We start from the raw sequence: 22,282 nt of genomic DNA, 5'->3' as shown, positions 1-22,282 counted from the left end.
ATTCAGATTTGACAGTACAGTCTGATTCTGTAGAACGTCACATTTCACAGTACAGTCTTTATTCTGTAGAACGTCACATTTGACAGTGCAGTCTCATTCCTGTAGAACGTCACATTTCACAGTACAGTCATTCTGTAGAACGTCACATTTGACAGTGCAGTCATTCTGTAGAACGTCACATTTGACAGTGCAGTCTCATTCCTGTAGAACGTCACATTTCACAGTACAGTCATTCTGTAGAACGTCACATTTGACAGAACAGTCTTTTTCTGTAGAACGTCACATTTCACAGTACAGTCTGACTGCTCTGATCCTATTTTCAAGGTGTTCTTGATTATCCCTTCAATAACACAGACTCTACTTTTGACCCCTTTCAAATGGCATCAAAACAACAGGTTGATCAGGAAGGTCATATTATGTGTATAGTCATGTACATCTTTTGTGTCTGTGTGTTTGTCTGTATTCGTTATTCTCTCTCTCTCTCTCTCTCTCTCTCTCTCTCTCTCTCTCCTTGTGTGTGTGTGTGTGCATGCGTGAGTGCGCGCGTGTGTTTTCACATAAAATTGTGATCCAACAAGCAAACGGTTTCCTCATGTTCCTGTTCCGAGTGAAAACAAAACCTGAACCCACAACAGTGCCAGCCGACTACACGTGAAAGGAACAGAGAACAGACAGAAAGATAGACTGCCTGCAGTACAGTGAGAAGTGTGTGCTGTCCACACTGGGACTGTCCCCCGGACACTGCCTCAGGTCATGATGGAGTCGGTGTTTACACCTTGAGTCACCATCCTACATGGACTGAAATATACTTGGGTCAATCACTCCTTTCACGCCGTTTTCATTCAATATTTTAAACTTGATTTTCCTTGGATTGAGCGAGAAGTTAGTGAATTGGTCTTGTGACATTGTATTTATCTACTTATTGAATTGGGTTCTCTTCCATTGGTGTATGAAGTATCGGGTGTTGTGGCCTGAAGTGGCCCCTGGCGGTGAGCTGGACCACAAACAACATGGTTTGGTTTGACGTGCACACGTCACGGTGACGTGGCTTTCCGGGAGGGCACGTGACATAACGTGGCGGCAGTGTTTTGTGGCGGAACGATGGTGTGGAAGTTGATCACATCAGTTCTACGTGCTGCATTCTAATTCCTCCAGCTCACTCATCGCGAGGGTGGGGTGGGGGGGGGGGGGGGGGGAGATATAGGAAGAAGTACCCAGACTGATTTGTCACATCGCTCTGGACGGAGAATGCCGTTGTCGGTCACTTGATAAACGACGCATCTTTTCGTTTCTTTCCCCCTCTTCCTCAGAAAGCGGAAGCTTTTTTGTGTAATAATGATAACGATGATAATAATTAAGAAACTAATAATAATAATGATCTGTTGTCGTTTTTGTTGTTTGCACGCGTGTGTGTTCTTTTTTTCTTTGTTGCTTTGTTGTCGTCTTTTTCGTCCTTACCCAACTTTTGACTCACTTGTGTAAACAAAGTGAGTCTGTGTTTTAACCCGGTGTTCGGTTGTGTGTGTGTGTGTGTGTGTGTGTGTTCGTGGTAAACTTTAACATTGCCATTTTCTCTGTCCGCAAATACTTTGTCAGTTGACACCAAATTTGGCATAAAAATAGGAAAAATCCATTTCTTTCCAGTCATCTTGTTTAAAACAATATTGCACCTCTGGGAGGGGCAAAAAAAGAAAGAAAAAAAAGCCAAATTATATGCAAACTGAATTTACTGATATATATATATATATATATATATATATATATATATATATATATATATATATATATTTAATTCTCTTAACTTGCACTTTGATCTGATATTCTGACACAACAACAAGAGCAGTCATTTTTATCATTTTTTTGTTCAAACAGGAACTTCTTTTGCTAAGCATGGAAGTTATATTTATTTTGCATGTCTTTGGTGCAGATAGTAAGAAAAGGGAAATTAATCTGTAATTAATGCTAGGGGGCTTAATTTGCCTTAAACTGATCTTTCTCATCTTAAACATTACATTTTGATATTATACTCAATACATGAAAAGCTTGTGTGTTTTACTCTCACTATGTTTGTGTGTTTTACTCTCAGTGTACAGGGCTTTCACTATGTTCATTCGCCCAATTGGTCTTTTTCGGAAAATACTAAAATCAATAGTACGAGTGGACTTTATAGATCTGTTGGCTGAGTCCTGAAGGTCATGGGCAAAAATCAATTGCGTACACATATTTATACATATTCAAAGCGCGTGCTCATATTCTTCGCGAACGCGAACGACGCCATTTTGTTTCAAGTTGTTGACCTGCCCGTTCAATCCTATATTCAATCAACAATACACAATAACATGTGATGGAAAGTTGGAGAAGGAGACCGTTAAAGATTTATTCAAAGAAAGATTTGTGAACGCCTCATCACTTACTGGATTATGCGCCAAACTGCCATAAAAATATCTATGAAAGTTAATACCCTTGAATTGATGAAACGCAAAAATTTCCAGTCTTGACTTTTCTCAAAATGAAGTCCTATTCACTTCATACGACGTTTAGAAGTACTTGTACTTGGCTCTACATGTTATTAGTTTAACAAAATACTCAATTTTCATATCAACTTTAAAACTATAAAACTAGAATGAACATAAAAGAAATTGAATCGACGTTGTCGTACATTCCCGGCGGGTGTAAAAAAACTTGTACATCTATCTAGATCCAGAGAAAACGGCTAAATGTTGCAGTGTGATTGCGGCGATAGCCACGTCTCCTTTACCGCGAACTTAAAAAGAATTTCAAATTGCCCTTGAAGATTTTTTGAATGCCCAAGATACACCAGAATGATATGATTTAAACAGCGTTCGCACTGCGAATACCGCAATCGATTTATCGCCCTTTAAAAAAGCATGTTTAAATATTGTATTTTTAACGTCAGTTACGGAGCCACGACAGTGTAATGGATGAAACAGTTTCTTCCCATCCGAACACGCGCGGTTCGAATCTGCCGTTAGGACTTTTTCTTTTTTCTTTTTCTTTTAACCCGAAGCTTTATAATAACAAATACAGAACACATTTTAACGATTAGATTTTTAAAAAATGTATCACAAGTGAGTCTTGAAGGTCTTGCCTCTCTTTTCCTTTTGTTTTCCCTCACGGCTATTTGACTGGTTCTCTGATGATTTGTCGTTACGGTCATGTGTGTGTGTGTGTGTGTGTGTGTGTGTGTGTGTGCGTGTGTGTGTGTCTTTGTGTGTGTCTGTGTCTGTGTGTGTCTCTGTGACGGTGAGTCTTTGTGTCTGTGTGTGTCTGTGTCTGTGTGTTACTGTGTGTGTGTTTGTGTGTCTGTCTGTGTGTTAGTCTTTGTGTCTGTGTGTCTGTGTCTGTGCAGCTTGTATATGTACCTAATATTTATGACATGTTGTTTTCATGAAAACGAATTTTTGATAATGATAATAATGATAACAATAATACTGAAATAACAATGATAGTTATAATAACAAACTTGAAAACCAACCTGTTCAAGCAAACCTTTGGGTGTGATGAAGGATCTAATTGTCTGCATTCTTCCTCCTCCTGCCCGCCCTACTTTACCCTCTACTGATATAATCATGTAGTGTGTGTGTGTGTGTGTGTGTGTGTGTGTGTGTGTGTGTGTGTGTGTGTGTGTGTGTCTTTGGGTGTGTGTTTACTGTGTGGGTGCGCTCGCGTGTGTTTGTGCGCTCTGTGTGTGTGCGGGTGTTTGCGCGTGAGTAGAACAGTGTGTGCGTGTGTGTGTGTGTGTGTGTGTGTGTGTGTGTGTGTGTGTGTGTGTGTGTGTGATTGTTCATATCCTCAATTTGTCGCGTAGTCTTAGTTTATATAGATACACACATATAATAATTATATGTGTTGTTTTTTTTCGTGTGCAGAGGTATGTTATTATGCACTGTTTAATGTGAGGCGCTCACAGTTGATTATGTGTGGAGTTTCCGCCATATAACTACTATCTATAATAATGAAAATAATAATGAAAAGTTAGAGAACTCACGGCAATGAATAATAATGATGGTGATGATCATGATGATGGTGATCATGATAATAATGGCAATAATAATAATAATAATAATGGCAATGGCAATGATAATAATAATAAGAAGAAGAAGAATTTTCAGTTTCATTTAAGAATTTCATGGACTGTGTGCTTCATGATATTATCAATCAGTAAGCTTATAGTTTCTGCTATCCACACACGTTTGCAATATTGAAGTTTTACAATCATCAGAAAGGCTGTTCTTGGTCATTTTAGATACCATAAGTTCTGCGGACTTTGTTGGACGATTGGCCTGATTATGAAGTTATACTTTCTTTCCTTCTGTTCATTCTTTTCGGTGTTATGTTTCGGTTTACGTTCTCTCTCGTCTTTTTTTTTCCCGTCTTTGGTTTGGTTTTGGTTTGGCTTGCATTTGGAGGGATTGATTGTTTCGGGAAGTATTTTGTTTGAGGGGGTCCATTTGTTTAATTTGTGTGCATTTTTTCCAGGCATCTTCCAGTTCCGAAGGGGCTTTTGAACTCATTTTAGCTTTACAACTCAGTGGCTCTGTTCCTGTTTTTGAGAGAGCCACCATTTGATTTGCTGATACCATTACAGTGTTTTCCCATGTGGATTGTTCAGATATCTTGACAAAGGCAAGTGAACTATTACCGTCCCACATGGCAAAGATCCAGGGACACCAGTCACATGGCACTGCATGCTGGTCTCCATCTCAGCGTGAAAAAAAAAAGAAAAAAGAATTCCGATGTAATCCAACGATATCCCCAAGCTGCGCAGAGATATAAAGTTCTTGTTCATGGACAAGTGGTTGTACCAGCTGAAAAAAAAAAAAAATGCCCACGCATAAGATACTTGAACTTCCCGGTTCATACCCTGTGGGAGCCCCCACCCCCACCCACCTCTTCACCCCTCCCTGTGCAGCGGGAGGTCTCTTCCTGTTGGTCGTGCAGTCTGTGGGCGAGAACGAGTTACACAGCATGCTGTCTTCCTTTGTGTTGCCCTCCTATCATTCACACACACACACACACACACACACACACACACGCGCACACATGCACACGGATACATGTATGCACACGGACACACACACACACATGCTCTCTGTCTGTCTGTCTCTATCTCTGTCTTTCCCTCTGTCTGTCTGTCTTCCTGTCTGTCTCTCTCTTTCCCTCTGTCTGTCTGTCTCTTTCCCTCTGTGTGCCTGTCTCTATGTGTCTGTCTGTTTGTCTCTCTCTTTCCCTATGTCTTTCTGTCTGTCTCTTTCCCTCTGTCTGTCTGTCTTCCTGTCTGTGTCTCTCTCTCTCTTTCCGTTTGTCTCTCTTTCCGTTTGTCGGTCTTTCCGTCTGTCTGTCTGTCTCTTTCCCTCTGTCTGTCACGGTCTGTCTCTTTCCCTCTGTCTGTCACGGTCTGTCTCTTTCCCTCTGTCTGCTTTTCTGTCTCTCTCTTTCCCTCTGTCTGCTTTTCTGTCTCTCTCTTTCCCTCTGTCTGTCTGTCTTCCTGTCTGTCTGTCTCTTTCCCTCTGTCTTCCTGTCTGTCTGTCTGTCTCTTTTCCTCTGTCTGTTTGTCTGTCTCTCTCTTTCCCTCTGTCTGACTGTCTTCCTGTCTGTCTGTCTGTCTGTCTCTTACCCTCTGTCTCTTTCCCTCTGCCTGTCTCTCTGTGTCTGTTTGTCTCTCTCTCTTTCCCTCTGTCTGTCTGTCTCTTTCCCTCTGTATTCCTGTCTGTGTGTCTCTCTTTCCGTTTGTCTCTCTTTCCGTTTGTCTGTCTTTCTGTCTGTCTGTCTATGTCTCCCCTCCAGGACAGTGACAGGGGCAGTGTGGAGGCAATGGGTGCAGTGCACCATCCTCCAGGTGACCTTGTTCAGGGCTGGGGTCCTGGTGGGGAAAGGGAGGCGGAGCAAGAGTTACCTCTCTCTACTTCCCGACATAACTCATACGTGGGCTGAGTGTAGTCTCATGCGTCCCTTCTTTTGTTGAGAAAGAACAAGTAGGGGGCATTAAGTCCGAAAAACAGGTGAAAGCTGCACTTCATGATAAAAACATTCTGTTTGGTTTTTCTTATTCCTTATTCATTTGTGGTTCATTTAAGCAAGGGATCCACCTTATCACTGCACCGGAAGTGGGTGTGGTCAGCGTCTAAAGTAGGTCACTGAGTTCAAAACAAATGACACTTATTTTCTCGGTTATTTCGTTTTCTTACCCAATTTCACACGTGAAAATGTCCAGAATGTGGCCTCCGAATGTTAATTATGCTATTATGTACTTGCTATGTTATGTAAATGTCTTCAGGAGTGTTTCGTGACAAAAATGATAAAGATAAAATAAAAATAGAAAATAGGTCACAGTGTCAGTGATGCTAACTGGTCGTTGTTTAATCTCAATGTGCACAGTTATGTTGCTCATACATTTTAAAGAACATGTACATACTTTTCATCTTTCTCTGGGCTACTTGTACCCTAAACAAAACTTCTTTTTTTTAACCCAAAAAACCAACAACAAACAAAATAAACAAAAACAAAAAAAGAAGGGGGAGGGGGAAAAAGATGTGTCTAGATCTTTGGGTGCCGTTTATGATAGCAACTAAGCCTCTTTTTGAATTTCTTCTGCCATGAGTTGATATTTTGCAAAGTACTTCAGTCTCTTAAGATATGACATTGATGATACTGATACAGCAGCTCAACAATCACCTTTGTTTCAACAATCTCATCCACCCATTTCAGTCTGCCTATCGTGCTGACCACAGCACCGAAACCACTCTCCTCCACATCCTGAATAACCTACTGCTAGCGTCCGACTCAGGACAGATCTCCCTTCTCACTCTTCTCGACTTGTCAGCCGCCTTTGACATGATAGACCATTCAATCCTTTTCCGTCTTCATTTTACATTTGGTGTCAACGGCACTGTTCTAAACTGGTTCAAATCTTATCTCACTGATCGATTCCAGTCTGTCAGAGTTGATAATTTCCAGTCTGAACCCGTTAAAATTGAACATGGAGTCCCACAGGGATCTGTTTTAGGCCCAGTGCTCTTCACACTGTACACTGCTCCTCTCGCTGAAATTATCAACCGCCATAATGTCAGTCATCATTCTTGTGCTGATGACACTCAACTCCAGAAGAGTGATACACCTGAAAAACTGTTGTCGCTCTTGCAAGAAACATCTAACTGCTTCCTGGATATTCAAAATTGGATGACTCTAAATAAGTTACAATTGAACGCGGACAAAACTGAAGCAATGATCATAGGAACTAAACAAAAACTCTCTTCCATTACAACTAATACAATCAAACTTGGCAGTACATCCATCCCTCTATCCAGTTCAGTCAGGAACCTCGGCGTTGTCCTTGACAACACACTGTCCATGCAAACATTTATCAATCAGACATGTCAATCCTGCTACCGTCAACTGCGGCGCATCAGTTCCATCCGGAAATATCTGTCCACTGACGCAACATTTAGACTTGTCGTTTCTCTCATTCTCTCTCGCCTTGACTACTGTAACTCGCTATTGTCTGGTTTGCCTGCTTCATCCATTCAGTCACTTCAGCGCATACAAAATTCTGCTGCCCGACTCGTCCTCAGAAAGAAAAGATCTGAGCACATCACTCCTCTTTTGCAACATCTCCACTGGCTCCCTGTCTCACACCGAATAAAGTGCATGATCAGCACTCTATGCTACAAATGTATTCACAAATCAGCCCCTTCCTATCTCTGTGGCTGCCTTCACCTCTACACTCCATCTCGCTCACTACGATCAGCTTCGGATCCACTCCACTTACGCATACCCAGATTCAAACTCTCAACTGTTGGCCGCCGTTCTTTCTCTGTCTCTGGACCTTGCAATTGGAATGAACTTCCTCTTTCGCTTCGTCAAGTCTCCACACTCAGCTCTTTCAAGTCTGGCCTTAAAACCCACCTCTTCCCAAAATAGCCTCCCTTCCCTGCCTCTTCCTTGTCATTAGTTTCTCCAGTTTTAGAGTTATGCGTGCGTGAGAATGACTGGTGCGAAAGCGCTTAGATTTGTCTCTGCACAAGATTCAGCGCTATATAAGTACCATTATTATTATTATTATTATTATTATTATTTATATACTTGTAATTAAAGAAAATCAATCGTAAATCTGTGAATGTAAGTATAATCAAGGTCGATCAGCTCTGCCAATTTCCAGAGGCACCACACGCATGTCTAAAACATTTTTGCTTGGATACGTTTTTAATTCATATCAAGCATTCACCAAAAACTGCAGACATATGCGCTCAATTCGCTTGTTTTGCCTTTCTTTCAGCACTGACAGACAATATCGTACTTACTAGATTCAATGTGGAGAAGAATGATTGTAGAATAGTAAAATCCTTCTCATTTTCATAAGGGTAAAGAGTGCTTCCAACGAAGAGTGGTGGGTCTTGTCGCTGATGCCTGACTGCCTTCTGTCCTGCAGTCCTTTACAGCAGTCCGATGTGGGAGGATAAGGAGAAATTTTATTATACCGTTGCGCACACTGGTGACTGTAATTTCACATTTCACTTTTTTTCTTGCCCAGGGCATACACAGGTTGGTCCAATGACTCCATGCTGCCCTGGATTCTCCACCGCAGGCTGCACGACGTCCATTACATGTTTTGTCATTGCGATTCAGTGCACATTTTCTGATAGCATGGCCAATGTTGCTAGTATGTCTGTCCAGATACTCATGACGTGCAGCATGGAAGTCTGACCAGGAAAGTGTACCAGTGGCGATCTCACGTTCATCTACAATGACACCTTTGCAGTGACTTACTTATTTGATTTTTGCCTCTTGACTCCTTCTGGACCATAGGGATGCAACAGAACTCCAGCGGACTCGGTTTTTGGCTGCTCTCTTCAGCCGGGCCTATGTCCATCCGGCTGTGCCTTCATCTCATCCTCCAAGCTTCTTTTCCAGGTCTGCTTTGGTCAGCCAGCTCGCCTCCTGTCTTGTGGTGTCGTCTGGAGGCTTTCGAAGGGTATTGCTATCCAGCCCCATTTCCTCTTCCTGATCTCCTCACTAATGGGCACCTGGTTGGTTCTTCTCCAGAGGCAGGCATTTGATACTGTCTCTGGTCATCTGATCATTTGAAATACGGTGCAGGCATCTATTGATGAAGGCCAGCCGTTTGCTTGTGTTCGTCTTGGTTGTTCGCCATGTTTCAGAGCCACACGAGAGAACTCCTTAACGTTGATGTTGAAGATCCTCAGTTTGGTGTGAGTGGAAAGAGATATAGAGTTCCAAATTGGCCGCAGGGTGTTGAAGGCATGCCTTGCTTTGTTGATGCGGTTCTTGATGTCTTCATCCGCCCCTCCGTCCATGCTCACTACGCTGACACCTTTGCAGTACACCAACTATTCACTTTCAGTGTTGCGCGTCTTGCTTTCAAGTCTGACGGCTGGTTTTGCACTGACGATACATGGTGGTATTTAGACATCTTTGGAGGTCAGAGCAACTGGATGCACTTTTGTGTAGGTGACAGGGGGTGGGTGGGGGGGGGGGGGGCATTATTTCCATTCTGGCTGACACCGATTGCTGAGCTAGGGGTGTGAAGTGCATAACTGCATCTGCGTCTTCATGCTTATTCTGCATCAAATATCCCATGGAAGGTGTCTCCCACTTTTGTCAGTCTTGAGATGTGGTCAATTTTGTCGACCGCTCCAACTATGTAAATGTTTGTCATCATTCTTGGCGGAAGAACTACACCGTCTGTTTCAAATTTTTGCTATACACTGTTTGCAATATCTGTTGAAATAGACAACAGACGGTTGAAAGAGATCCCAAGGCCAAGGCTATGAAGGATTTCAACCAGCCCTTTCTTTCTTGTCTGACAATGAACTTTAAGGCTAGTAGATTAGGAATGATGTCTGTGTCCTGTTGCGCTGCATATGTGATGTTGTTTTTAATGATTTTTTGCATTTATATGCAATTATCTGTGATATACTGACAACAGTTTGAAACTGGTGTGGAGTGGTTAATTCTTCAATGGAATCTGGCCCACTGGTCATCATGCTGATGGGCGCCTTTAAGGTGAAATGTATACAGTTTTCTTGACATTCTGTGGATGAATTTGTCATTGAATGAACTATCTGGCTACAACAGATCACTTCTAATCAGCTCAGCGGTTTTTGCAAGATGTGAGGCTTCTGAATCATAACTGCGTGTTTCGTGATGGTGTCACCCAGGTTTTTGTCAAACATTAGGACAGTTCTCTGCTTTGTAAAGTGGCAATGGGGTCTGGAAGAGCTGTGCGAAGTTTATGCTTGATACGTGATGAATGCACTTCAGTTTGCTCGATTCCTGATTGTGCCAGTCCATACGTGTATATTCTACACAAATGAGACATATCATCGTCCATGTCTTTATTTTTCTCTCGTGAGTTTGCATTTGACAGATTGTCAGCACGTCTATAGAGTTAAATGAGCATGTGTATGGTACACATCTATTGTTACCATGTCCCCTGAAGCAAATTTAACTAAAAGACTTCTATCCTGAAGCTCTTCTGCACAGTTTCTCATCTTGTAATCAAGTCCTAAGTCCAGCTCCTTGCAGTATACCCTCATCACTGTTTAAAAAAATGCATTAATTTATTCGCATGAATACCAAACAGGTTTCTTGTTTTCACAGGACTAGCACTGGATTTGAAATTCTTTTATATATATATATATATATATATATATATATATATATATATATATATATATATATATATATATATATATGCTCCCAGTCTCCTTTTAGAGGTTGTCCCTGCTTTCCTCTGTTCTACATCTCTTCTGCCACTTAGAAAAATGTAGAAACGTTGCTTCATATCCATCTCCTTCATCAAACAAAGACAGATCAACAGAATTGGGCAATGTCCTAATCTTTTAAAATCAGCCAGGGTTTCAGTAACATAGGCGTAATCAGCACATTCTCGCTTGGTTGGGCAGATCAAAGTTTCTTGTGATGCTGTTTGACATAACGCACAAAGATTCCAGTTGATTTCCACCACGTCTTCAGTCATCGACTTGGACTGTGGCAGATCACAGCAACCACATACTTGTCTGCATTGACATAACTCTCTCTGAGAACAAATCAAGACAGCTGCGGCGAGCTCATTTCTTTAAGTTTCAATTTCACATTGTTCAGAACCCTGTCGACTGTGAAGGCCTCTTCAGAGCTATATGCTCTAATCATACGAAAAAATCAATTTAACCATACTTCCTTACAGAATATGCAATCTACAGGGTTGTCAATAGTACCATTAAGTCCGTAAATTAATTATGTTATTTTGTCTTGTACAAACCAAACAATCTCTTTTTAATTTTCTTCTCTCTCTCTTTCTCTCTCTCTGTCTCTCTCTCTCTTTCTCTCTGTGTCATTCTTTCTTTCGTTATTTATTCATTTATCTATTTATTAATTTATTTATTCACTCATTTTGTAAACTGTACAGTTACAGTTATATAATACTTTCATCTAAAAATTAAACGCAATAGCAATACCCTATTGTTGATTCCACACTTCAATAGCAGATTTTTTTAATGATTTTTTTTTAATTTAAAAAGAAAGAAAGAAAAAGGCATAACACCTTCGTTTTAAAAATCTAACTTTTGTCGCTAAGGATTGCCGTACTTCAGTTTCTGGTCTGCCATGGGCGATGAGAACAACCAAACCAGCGCAGTGCGCGCTAAGCGCCAGTCTCTGAAATAGGGAAGGTGCTGACAGCTGCGGGTCAGGCCGGGGTCACGCCACATCCCGCCTTGCTAAATACTATGGTGTCCCATTCGCGTGTGAGTGGTATAAATGGTCTTCGTAATTAATTTTAATTAATTTTTACGCTTGCCACAAGCCACTGGAAAAGTGGATCCCTCGCTTAATGGGTACATTAGGACTTATTGTACATGTATGTCAATTATTATGTTTTTATCACAAAGTGCAGGATTTATATTTAATGCCCCCTACTTTCACTTCACGTCTTTCCACTGTGAGTGATATCACACGTGGATGAGGGAGGGAGGAAGCGGATGAGGGGTGGGGTGGGGGGTTACTGCTGGGGAGGTAGGAAAAAGTCAAGCATGCGAGTGAATAACAGTGTGTGTGTGTGGGGTGTGTGTGTGTGTGTGTGTGTGTGTGTGTGTGTGTGTGCGCGCGCCTGCCTGTGCCTGTGCCTTTATGTGTGTGTGCGACCATGTCTGTTTCAATTCATGTGTGCCTGTATTGCGTTGCATTGTGTTGTCGGTGTTGCGTTGCGTTGTGTTGTGTTGTGTAAATTATGGTCACAGGATATATTTCTATATGAAATTCGGACTGTTCTGCTCAAGGAAGTGCCTCGTCATCCATATTCCCTATCTTTTTTCGGTCTGCAGCTGTACTTGTTCTACTGCTAAAGTAGATGTTTCTTCAGTTTTGCGGCCAGGGACGACCCTTTTGAGCCCGTGGGTTCTTTACGTGCACTTGTGCATGCCGCACACAGGACCTCGGTTTATCGTCTTATCCGAATGACTGACTATGGCACATGGACTGATATATTCCGAGAAAATAAATGAGAAAATCAAAACCGGAGACGTATTAGAACATAGGAACACACAAACAAACACACACACCCACACACACACACACACACACACACACACACACACACACACACACACACACACACACACTGCGGCTCCTTGAAGTCAGCCGGATTCTAATCAGTCATGGATTCATAACTTTTCGTTTTCAGAATTCCGTCCGGATTGTCACTTTACGCATATAACGCATTTCTCGTAGATCTGACCCAGCCACTTGGTTGTGTCTCGGCTTTCTGTTACCGACGAAGGAAAAGCAATCTTTCTTTATAGCAATTTTTCTTCAGTTGTTTGTTTGCTTGTTTTTTTCGTTGCACATGTCTGCATGTTCGTGAGCACGCTCATACGATCCTGATGTGAACCTACACGCGCATGCTTTCTTGCTCATAGTCGTGCAGTGCAGTGTGCGCGCGCGTACACCCCCCGACGCATATTCAGATATATATATATATATATATATATATATATATATATATATATATATATATAGATGCGCACACACAAACGCACGCATTCACAAACACACACACACACACACACACACACACACACACACACATGTCAGAGCCCGGGCACTAAACGCTGAGGAACAGCACCGACCCGACATCATTATATAACTCAGCTGTAGTGTTCCCATGAGACTTTCTCTCTCTCACATAACACATGGAAGTATTTTGGATCTGTCTCTTTCTCAGACACCCCCTTCACTGCTGGAAGGTGCTGACACTGAACAAACAGAAATGAATGAACGGTTCGTGCTCGTGGTGACCCTGTGACTGCACAGCTGGCTGAAAACTGAAACACGCCTTTCGCAAAAATCGGTGTTTTCCGAATGAGTCGGCATCGGGTTTTCTCGGTTGATAGCATTGCGGTTTACCATGTCAAAGGATCTGTTAGACTTTGTGATTTAGGGAGCGGAGAATGGGAGGTGGAGAAGGGAATGGGAGGCTGGGGTCGTTGGCATGGGAAAAATAGAGGGATGCGTATTCGGATAGAGAGAGACAGACAGACAGACAGACACACGGAGAGCACACGCACATAAAAAAAAATTCATTTACCTTCTGTTGTTAACAATGGATTCTGGCGTCTTAACACGAATCTTGGTTGGACTCATTCGTCCAGTCAAATTAACGAAACCACGATTTAAAAAAAAAAGAAAAAAAAAGATGTGGCACATCTAAAAATATGTTTTTCAATATATATATACTGACTGGAGTGTGTATAAATGACTGAAGTAGCCATTGTTGTAACCGGCTTCTTACGTCAGTTTCTGCCAAGATATGATGATTCCAACAAAAACTATGAAATTGTTTCCCAACAACAAGCCATGGATCTCAAAGTCTGTCAAAACCATTTTTAACGAGAAAATGTTAGGTTTCAGCCAGGGAATAGGAATGTTTTATGTTTCATTTTTCATGTTTTAGTGTATTTGTGTTGAGTACTCGTCCGCATTTGTTTTGCAGCACCTAATGTAATTTCTCTTAATGAGATAATAAAGTTAGTCTTATCTCAGTTTCTCATCTTCTCGATGTCGATCCGGCATCACTACATCCACCATCCCTACCACTTCTCTTTGGGTGATGATGTGTGGGGACAGCTCAGTGTAGGAACATACAGCCACAATTTTAAGGTCACGTGCCCTCTTCTCTCCCTTCATTCCACTCCACCTGGCCACTCGGACACTGGCCGGACGATGTGTCCCTTTGAAGTGGTGCCAGCTGACAGCTCACCTTTTCTTTCCAGTCTGACACATCCGCCGCGTGCAAGCCACGGCAATACAGTGTTGTGTGATGGATGTCTTCTGTGGACAGGACTTGGCAGTGAAAGGTCCTCACATGGTGTGGCCACTGTACGTGGTTATCCGGAAATAAAGGAGCTGATAGATTTTTTGGGAAACTGGGAAATGATAATGTAATTATATACGAGCAGTTTGCTGCTCTAGTTTGTGTTTGAAGTTTGTTCCTCGTTTTCAGCGCTGAATTCTTTCCTGTATCTGCTATATAAAAGCTGATTTTCATCCGTAGACGTCACTGTTTCAAAGAATTTTTCCTCTCGAAAAAGGTAAGTGTAGTGGTGTTTTGAAACTGTGTTGCCTGCTGGTTTTATGTTGATCGTGGCTTTTATGAAAAATGCTGGACACCAGACCTGGTATCACTGTGGTAAGATGCAGTCACTAACAGCGTACAGACGGCTTTGGAGGAGTGAAAAAAAGTGATTGGTCAGGCCTGCTGTGTTGAAAGCAAGTGCGGAAAATCACCCTTTTGAAACGAAGGACTTAGCTCTCATTCCCTTTCCTTGGTGAGGCATGCTGGCACAGAGAAAGGAACGGAACTACTTGTCTCCAATGTTCTAAACATCAGTCCACAGCATGGTGTGGGCCTTTCGTGTTTGTCATTACACATTTACCTTCAGTTTAAGCCATGGAAAACAGAAAAACAACAATAACGATCCCCACCCCACCCCCCACCCCCAAAACAACAACAACAAAAGCCGACAACAAAAAGACAACAAACAAACGAAAAACATACAGCGAATGGAACGGTTGATTCTTTTTTGTGTGTTTTTGATCAGTTCTTGTCAGCTACATTCAGCCCAGCTGATAGGTAGTATGATTGACTGTTACGGCAGAAGGTGTAAAGACGTGCTAATTTTTGTTATGCAAATTGTACGACAAATCTTACGTGTGTTGTGAATTTTAATCTCAGTGACATTGTTAGTAGTGTAAACAGTGAAATTGTTAGTGATGTGAATAGTGCAGTTGTTATTGGTGTGAACAGTGATATTGCTATCGATGTAAACAGTTAGGTAGAGATTGGTATAAACAGTGCCATTGTTATTCTTGGGTATTGTGTTACAGCTGTTTGTGTTGTTATTGAAGGATAAAACGTTTTGTGTTGTTTTATGGATGAAATGCATTTTGTAACATGCCACCTTTTTTAACGGTGTTAGAATTGTGACATTCTGCAGTGACACCCCGACGAATGTGAGACAGCGCTCATTTTGACAAGAAGACATTACCTGTTTTGCAAAAGTGCATAATTTTATTGTTCCTGCATGACGAGAAATGTGCTATTGCCTTGAAGCATTAGAGACGGAAAGTTTTTTTGCGTGTGTTTTTTATGGTCAGAATATCACTTGATTTTCTTTTTCTTTTTATGTTCGTATAATTTAAGCCTTTTCTGACTGCGTAAGGTGAGCGTTTGTTTCCCGAGGGGGTATATTGTTGTTGTTTTTTTCCTGGGAAAAATAGCCACGGGGAGTTTTTATTCCGAGGCAGAAACATTGAGAGTGTTTTTTGTTTTTTTCTGGAAGTCTTTTTTTTTCCCCCGTCCAACACCGGTCACACAGAACTGTGCTGTTTTCTGTGCAGTGTTTTCAACTGGGGATTTAAAGTCGGCGGAAAACAACTTGGACACAGTATTATTCCTTTTAAGAATTGAAAGATTTTTGTAGCTTTACTCGTTTTGATATTCACTTTGATAATCTCATGTAAACTATGAAGCGAGGTACTCAGCTGGATATGTGACCATGTTTGCATTTCGGAAATTCAAACAGGCGCTTGTGTCGGCATGATCAGCCTCCAAAGTGCACAAGCTCATGCATGCGTCCTGTCGAATGTTGCGTAAATAAGCTGCTTTCTCGGAAATCAAGTTTCCTTTTGTTTTCTGGTCTTTCTTTTGAAGACGCCCCAAACAGAAAGCTCGAAACTGTATCAGGGAAGTTTGTGAATAAGAATTTCTGCTGTCACGCCTTGTTCTCTCCTGCTTGAATTGCTGTGTTGGTGGATGGACACTCTGTTCGGCCTTAAACGGCAGAAACGGTGAGAGCGTTCGACCTGCGGAAACAAGAAAGACAACTCTGACACTCATGGCCTCAGTTCTTCCTCAACATGAAAGGACGTCCTGGCCTAAAGAGCTTCCTCAACATGAAAGGACGTGATGGCCTAAAGAGCTTCCTCAACATGAAAGGACATCCTGGCCTAAAGAGCTTCCCCAACATGAAAGGACGTACTGGCCTAAAGAGCTTCCCCAACATGAAAGGACGTACTGGCCTAAAGAGCTTCCTCAACATGAAAGGACGTTCTGGCCTAAAGAGCTTCCTGAACATGAAAGGATGTACTGGCCTAAAGAGCTTCCTGAACATGAAAGGACATCCTGGCCTTAAAAGCTTCCTCAACATGAAAGGATGTACTGGCCTAAAGAGCTTCCTGAACATGAAAGGACATCCTGGCCTAAAAAGCTTCCTCAACATGAAAGGACGTACTGGCCTAGAGAGCTTCCTCAACATGAAAGGACGTACTGGCCTAAAGAGCTTCCTCAACATGAAAGGACGTTCTGGCCTAAAGAGCTTCATCAACATGAAAGTACGTCCGGACCTAAAGAGCTTCATCAACATGAAAGGACGTCTTGACCTAAAGAGCTTCATCGTGAAACACTCATTCTCAATACAGGGGCGCAATAGCCGAGTGGTTAAATCGTTGGACTTTGAATCTGAGAGTCCCGGGTTCGAATCTCAATAACGGCGCCTGGTGGGTAAAGGGCTGAGATTTTTTCTGATCTCCCAGGTCACCATATGTGCAGACCTGCTAGTGCAGGAACCCCCTTCGTGTGTATACTTACGCAGAAGATCAAACATGCACGTTAAAGATCCTGTAATCCATGTCCGCGTCGGTGGGCTATGGAAACAAGAACATATCCAGCATGCATCCCCCCGAAAACGGAGCATGGCTGCCTACATGGCGGGATAAATAAACAAAACGGTCATGCACATAAAATGTTACATGTCTGTCTGAGTGTATGTGTGTGTGCCTGTAATATGATTGAATGACTCAATGATGAGCGCCCAATGACAGCTGACAGTCGGCTCTACCCATGTAGGCAGCCTGCTGTGCAAATGGCTCCGAGTTTGTAAAGTGCTTAGAGCTTGGTCTTCATCGAGGATAGGCGCGATATCAGTATCGATATCAAATCAAGTGAACGTCATCAATGGTTATCACTGTCGCCCATTTACCAATACAGGTATTACGAAAGAGCATGCTGAAGTTAAGTGGAAGCGTACAAGGAGAAAGACAGATATCCTAAAAAAAAAGAAAAAAAAAGGCACACGTACGCATGCACACATGCATTCACACACATGCATGGAAGAATTAGATGTAGGTCCACAGGTTATAGCTAATGGAATGGAGTTCCGTAATTATGTAGACTGCTTGAAAAGAAATTATTTCAGATTTGCTTTGAAGGGACTGACGGAATAAAAAAAAAAAAAAAAAAAGGCAGTGCATTCAAGCTTTGCACAGCAGACAAACTAAAAGCTCTTCCGTAGTGTTTTTCTCACTTCAGACCGCTCAGCTGGTAAGCCCATGAGATGGAGCTTATGCCTAGGACGTGAACCCACAGACAATCCTTTGGGATCAACGCTCCGAAAATGGTACTTGTCACCTGTTAAGCCACAGCCGCCACAGTGGATCTGCGTTGTGAAATAATGGCCGAGTGTATGGGTTTTAATTAATACGGTCACATTAGAAGTTGTTCTGCGTTGTTAGCTTGTTGTCACTTCCACTTTCGTTTCTGCTCAGAAATACTGATAATCTCTTGTCCCCCTCCCTCCTCTGAAACTTATTAGTTGCAGTTTTCGTTCTGTGTTTCCGGGAACACGCACTCATGATACCATGAAAGCTTTTCTTGTGAAGTGGATGTTTTTTTCAGACACGGGAAATGAAAAGAGAAAGACTCGGAAGGGTTGTGTATGATATATTGGAGTGTGTTGTGTGTTAAAGTCAGTGCAGATATTTGAGGGTGACAGGTATTCAGCATTTTTGTTTGTTTGTTTTGTGACGTAGATCAGTCTAAATCTTTCTCACCCGTCTCCCTTCTCTCCTTGTGTCTTAGTGTGAAACTTATGTTGTTTTATTGATTGGTATTGTGTTGCAATGCAATGTATTGTATTTCTTTTTCTCGTAGCGTATTTCTTCATCAAATTAATTTCTGCGGAGAGCACCTCAGCACAGGTTTATTTATATTTTTGATTTTCATTTTTGGTCCTCAGATGTGTGTGTGTGTGCGTGTGTGTGCGGGGGAGGGGGGGGGGAGGTCTTTCTTTTTTTCTTTCTGTTTTGGGATGTTTTTTTTTCTGTGGAGAGGATTTTTCTACAAATGTTTGCCATGGACAATCCTTTTGCTGCCTTGAATTCCTTTGCAAGCGCTGAGTGCTGCACACGGGACCTTGGTTTATCGTTTAATCCGAAAGATGGTGGTTTTATTTGTTTATTTATTAAGACATCTTGTTATATGGTTTGTGTTCGATGCAGTGTTTTTATACTTTAGATTTTTGTTTGGGGTTAATATGTCTCAGACTTCCCTACCTTCTTTGCAATTTAAGCACTCATGATGTGTTTTCGGGAGACGTCGCCTACTTTTTGATTGCTACCTGCATGGTTCAGTTGGTTCAGTACCGACATCCCTTTTATATAGTGTGAGTTTGAATCTCTGACTTCCAACACGAAAATTTACATAGTGAGGACAGGTGTTGATGGTGTAGAGTTAGGTCAGTGAGGACAGCTGTTGATGGTGTAGAGTTAGGTCAGTAAGGACAGGTGTTGATGATGTAGAGTTAGGTCAGTAAGGACAGGTGTTGATGATGTAGAGTTAGGTCAGTAAAGACAGCTGTTGATGGTGTAGAGTTAGGTCAGTAAGGACAGGTGTTGATGGTGTAGAGTTAGGTCAGTGAGGACAGGTGTTGATGGTGTAGAGTTAGGTCAGTAAGGACAGGTGTTGATGGTGTAGAGTTAGGTCAGTAAGGACAGGTGTTGATGGTGTAGAGTTAGGTCAGTAAGGACAGGTGTTGATGGTGTAGAGTTAGGTCAGTGAGGACAGGTGTTGATGGTGTAGAGTTAGGTCAGTGAGGGCAGGTGCTGATGGTGTAGAGTTAGGTCAGTGAGGACAGGTGTTGATGGTGTAGAGTTAGGTCAGTGTGGACAGGTGTTGATGGTGTAGAGTTAAGTCAGTGTGGACAGGTGTTGATTCACTGACCGCTGTGACACGCTGCACATACACACTTCACAAAACGTTAAGGACCACAGGTATTTTTTTAAATTGTCAAAGAAAATTAGATGGCTTAAATTGCAGTAGCTTCGTCAAATCAGGCATGTTTTTAAATTAACACAGAAAAATAGATGGCTTAAATTGTGGCCACTTCGTGAAAGGATGTATGTTTTAAAACCGATAAAGAAAAATAAATAGCGTAAATTATGCAGACTGCATTAATTATTATTATTATCATTATTATGGTCTGTCACTGGCCTCTCACTGACACACAAGCAGCTGTTTCAGGCACACGTGTACCATGAACAAATGGATAAACACGTTTAAAAGTTGATGTTTCGGGCAAAAATCTACAGTTGTTCAGTGGTTTGTAAACAATAATTGTGGTCTTTCATTGTGAAAAAAGGGAAGTAGGCTTACAAGAAAGCACCTATGGATATGAGTGTTGACCTTGACACTGGCTGCACACACCGCTGTTTGCCCAAATTGATCATCAGTTCACCATGACCCCATGAAGAAAACTGTGCAGGTTGCCGAATGGTCCTCACCTTTGTGTCTCAAAGTTATTGTTGTTGTGAATGTTTCATGAATTGTGTGTCCATGCTTCTGACTTTTCTGTTCCACACATAGAAAATGATTCATCTAAGTGGGCGCTGTAGCGTTGCAATCAGGCATACACCAAGACTTCACTTACACAGTTTTAAATAGAGAAATGTGACATACATATGTATATATATATCAAATGCAACACTACGTACATAATACAAATTTATTGTAATAAAGTACTTAATTGTATCAGTAGATACCTTTGCTGATAATGAAAACCATCATTTAGAAACCGGGTAGCTAGCTGGCATTACAGCATTTCACGTTGGCGTCGACTTTCAGCTATATCCGTGTGTAAAACTCCAGTTGCTAAACATGACACATTCCTTGAAGCCTAGGTTGTTTTTTCTTTCTTTCTTTTTTTCTTTTTTTAACAGTTCCGCGAAAAGTCGTAGATTTATGATTGGTTGATTGTTTTTTCCCGTTACGATCCAGCTTGTTCATGAAGAAAACGAGCAAACATGCACGTACGCTGATCAGTATCTGCTTTCTCTGAATTATTGCTTGAGAATCCTTGTCGACATCAGATTGCAAGATAAAACCATTGCTTTTATTCCATTAATAAACAAAAATCTATTTATTTATTCATTCATTTATTTATTTATTTACTTACTTGTTTACCTGTTATCTTATTAATTCATTGGTTGATTGATTGATTGACATAATATTAATTATTAACTAACTAATAGATGAATAGATAAATAAATAAACAAATAAATAAACAAACAATAAACAAACAAACAAATTAAAATAGATAAAAATGGAACAAAAGCAACAATTTATCTTGTAATCTGATGTCGACAATGATTCAAAAGCAATAATTCAGCGACAACAAATCCTGATCAGTTCCGTCCCAAGTGTATGCCTGTCTGGCTAGCTGTCCGTCGCTGAACGCGGTACACACTCTATTCTTCTCAGCTGTTGGGTCTGAAGCTTGGCACACGCCTCACTTGAAGACGAGTGTTGAGATAAACGAGCAGTTTACGGTTACGTTGTTCAGGGCTGGGGTCACGTTGTTCAGGGCTGGGTGTCACGTTGTTCAGGACAAGGGTCACGTTTTCAGGTCAGGGGTCACGTTGTTCAGGACAGGTGTCACGTTGTTTAGGGTCACGTTGTTCAGGTCAGGGGTCACGTTGTTCAGGGATGGGGTCACGTTGTTTGGGACAGGGGTCACGTTGTTCAGGGTCACGTTGTTCAGGTCAGGGGTCACGTTGTTCAGGGATGGGGTCACATTGTTTGGGACAGGGGTCACGTTGTTCAGGGCTGGGGGTCACGTTGTTCAGGACAGGGGGTCACGTTGTTCAGGTCAGGGGTCACGTTGTTCATGTCAGGGGTCACATTGTTCAGGGTCACGTTGTTCAGGTCAGGGGTCACGTTGTTCAGGGCAGGGGTCACGTTGGTCAGGGCAGGGGGTCACTGGCGTTGTGACCAGGTTTCACAGGCAGGTCAGGAGGCCGCTGTCCAGGACTCCGCTCCTTCCAATAACGACACCTCCACAACACCGACACTCTGGCGCTGAAACGCGTGACCTTCAAGACGAACCACAGGTCGTTGAACTCAACTGTCTTCGGGGCCTTATTTAAAGAAGGACTTAGGGTGACAGCAGTTAGGGAGGGGCTCAGCATGGGCCATCTGTCAGTTGGGTTCAGTCTGGCTGAAAAACTGATGCAGGTATGGGTCAGCTTGCCCAACGTTATGTCGAACAAATTATCTGTCAACCACTTACATACATATCCGGGCCAGATTTGAAAAGCAAATGGAGAGCCATATTTGGCAGATGAATTCGTGTTAATGAACAACTCGCAGTTGGAGAGAGAGAGGTGGCGGGGGATGGGAGGCGGGGGGGGGGGGGGGGGGGTGCTGAGGAGGAGAAATGAGGTGGAGGATGAGAGGGAGATGGAGAAGGGGGAGGGGATAGAGATGATATGTCTCTCTCTGGAGTCTCCCGTCGGGCCGACGGATGAGAAGGCAGGCAGGCTTATCTGTCGGTGTGTGTCCTCATATGGGAGAAGCCGATTCTGGATGCAGCACTTCTGCCTGACCAGCACAGATCACTTTTTTTTTTTTTTT

General features: G+C 42.2%; 1 protein-coding gene across 6 annotated transcripts in view; it reads left to right on the top strand.

Annotated features, from left to right (window-relative positions):
• The window catches only part of LOC143299896 (serine/threonine-protein kinase TBK1-like), a 211,842-nt gene that overhangs the window by 91,227 nt on the left and 98,333 nt on the right, over positions 1-22,282 (top strand). The window contains exon 1 of one of the 6 annotated variants that reach the window (XM_076613395.1): positions 18,237-18,368. The exons of the other annotated variants lie outside the window; for them this stretch is intronic. The gene's annotated coding sequence lies outside the window, so the exon portion shown is untranslated. Of the gene's footprint in view, positions 1-18,236; positions 18,369-22,282 lie in introns of those variants that run through there. 6 annotated transcript variants of the gene reach the window in all.

This window comes from Babylonia areolata, chromosome 25 (assembly GCF_041734735.1).
Source record: "Babylonia areolata isolate BAREFJ2019XMU chromosome 25, ASM4173473v1, whole genome shotgun sequence".
NCBI lineage: Eukaryota > Metazoa > Mollusca > Gastropoda > Neogastropoda > Buccinidae > Babylonia > Babylonia areolata.
The sequence above is the reverse complement of the archived record's forward strand: the minus strand, read 5'-3'. Positions and strand labels throughout refer to the sequence as shown.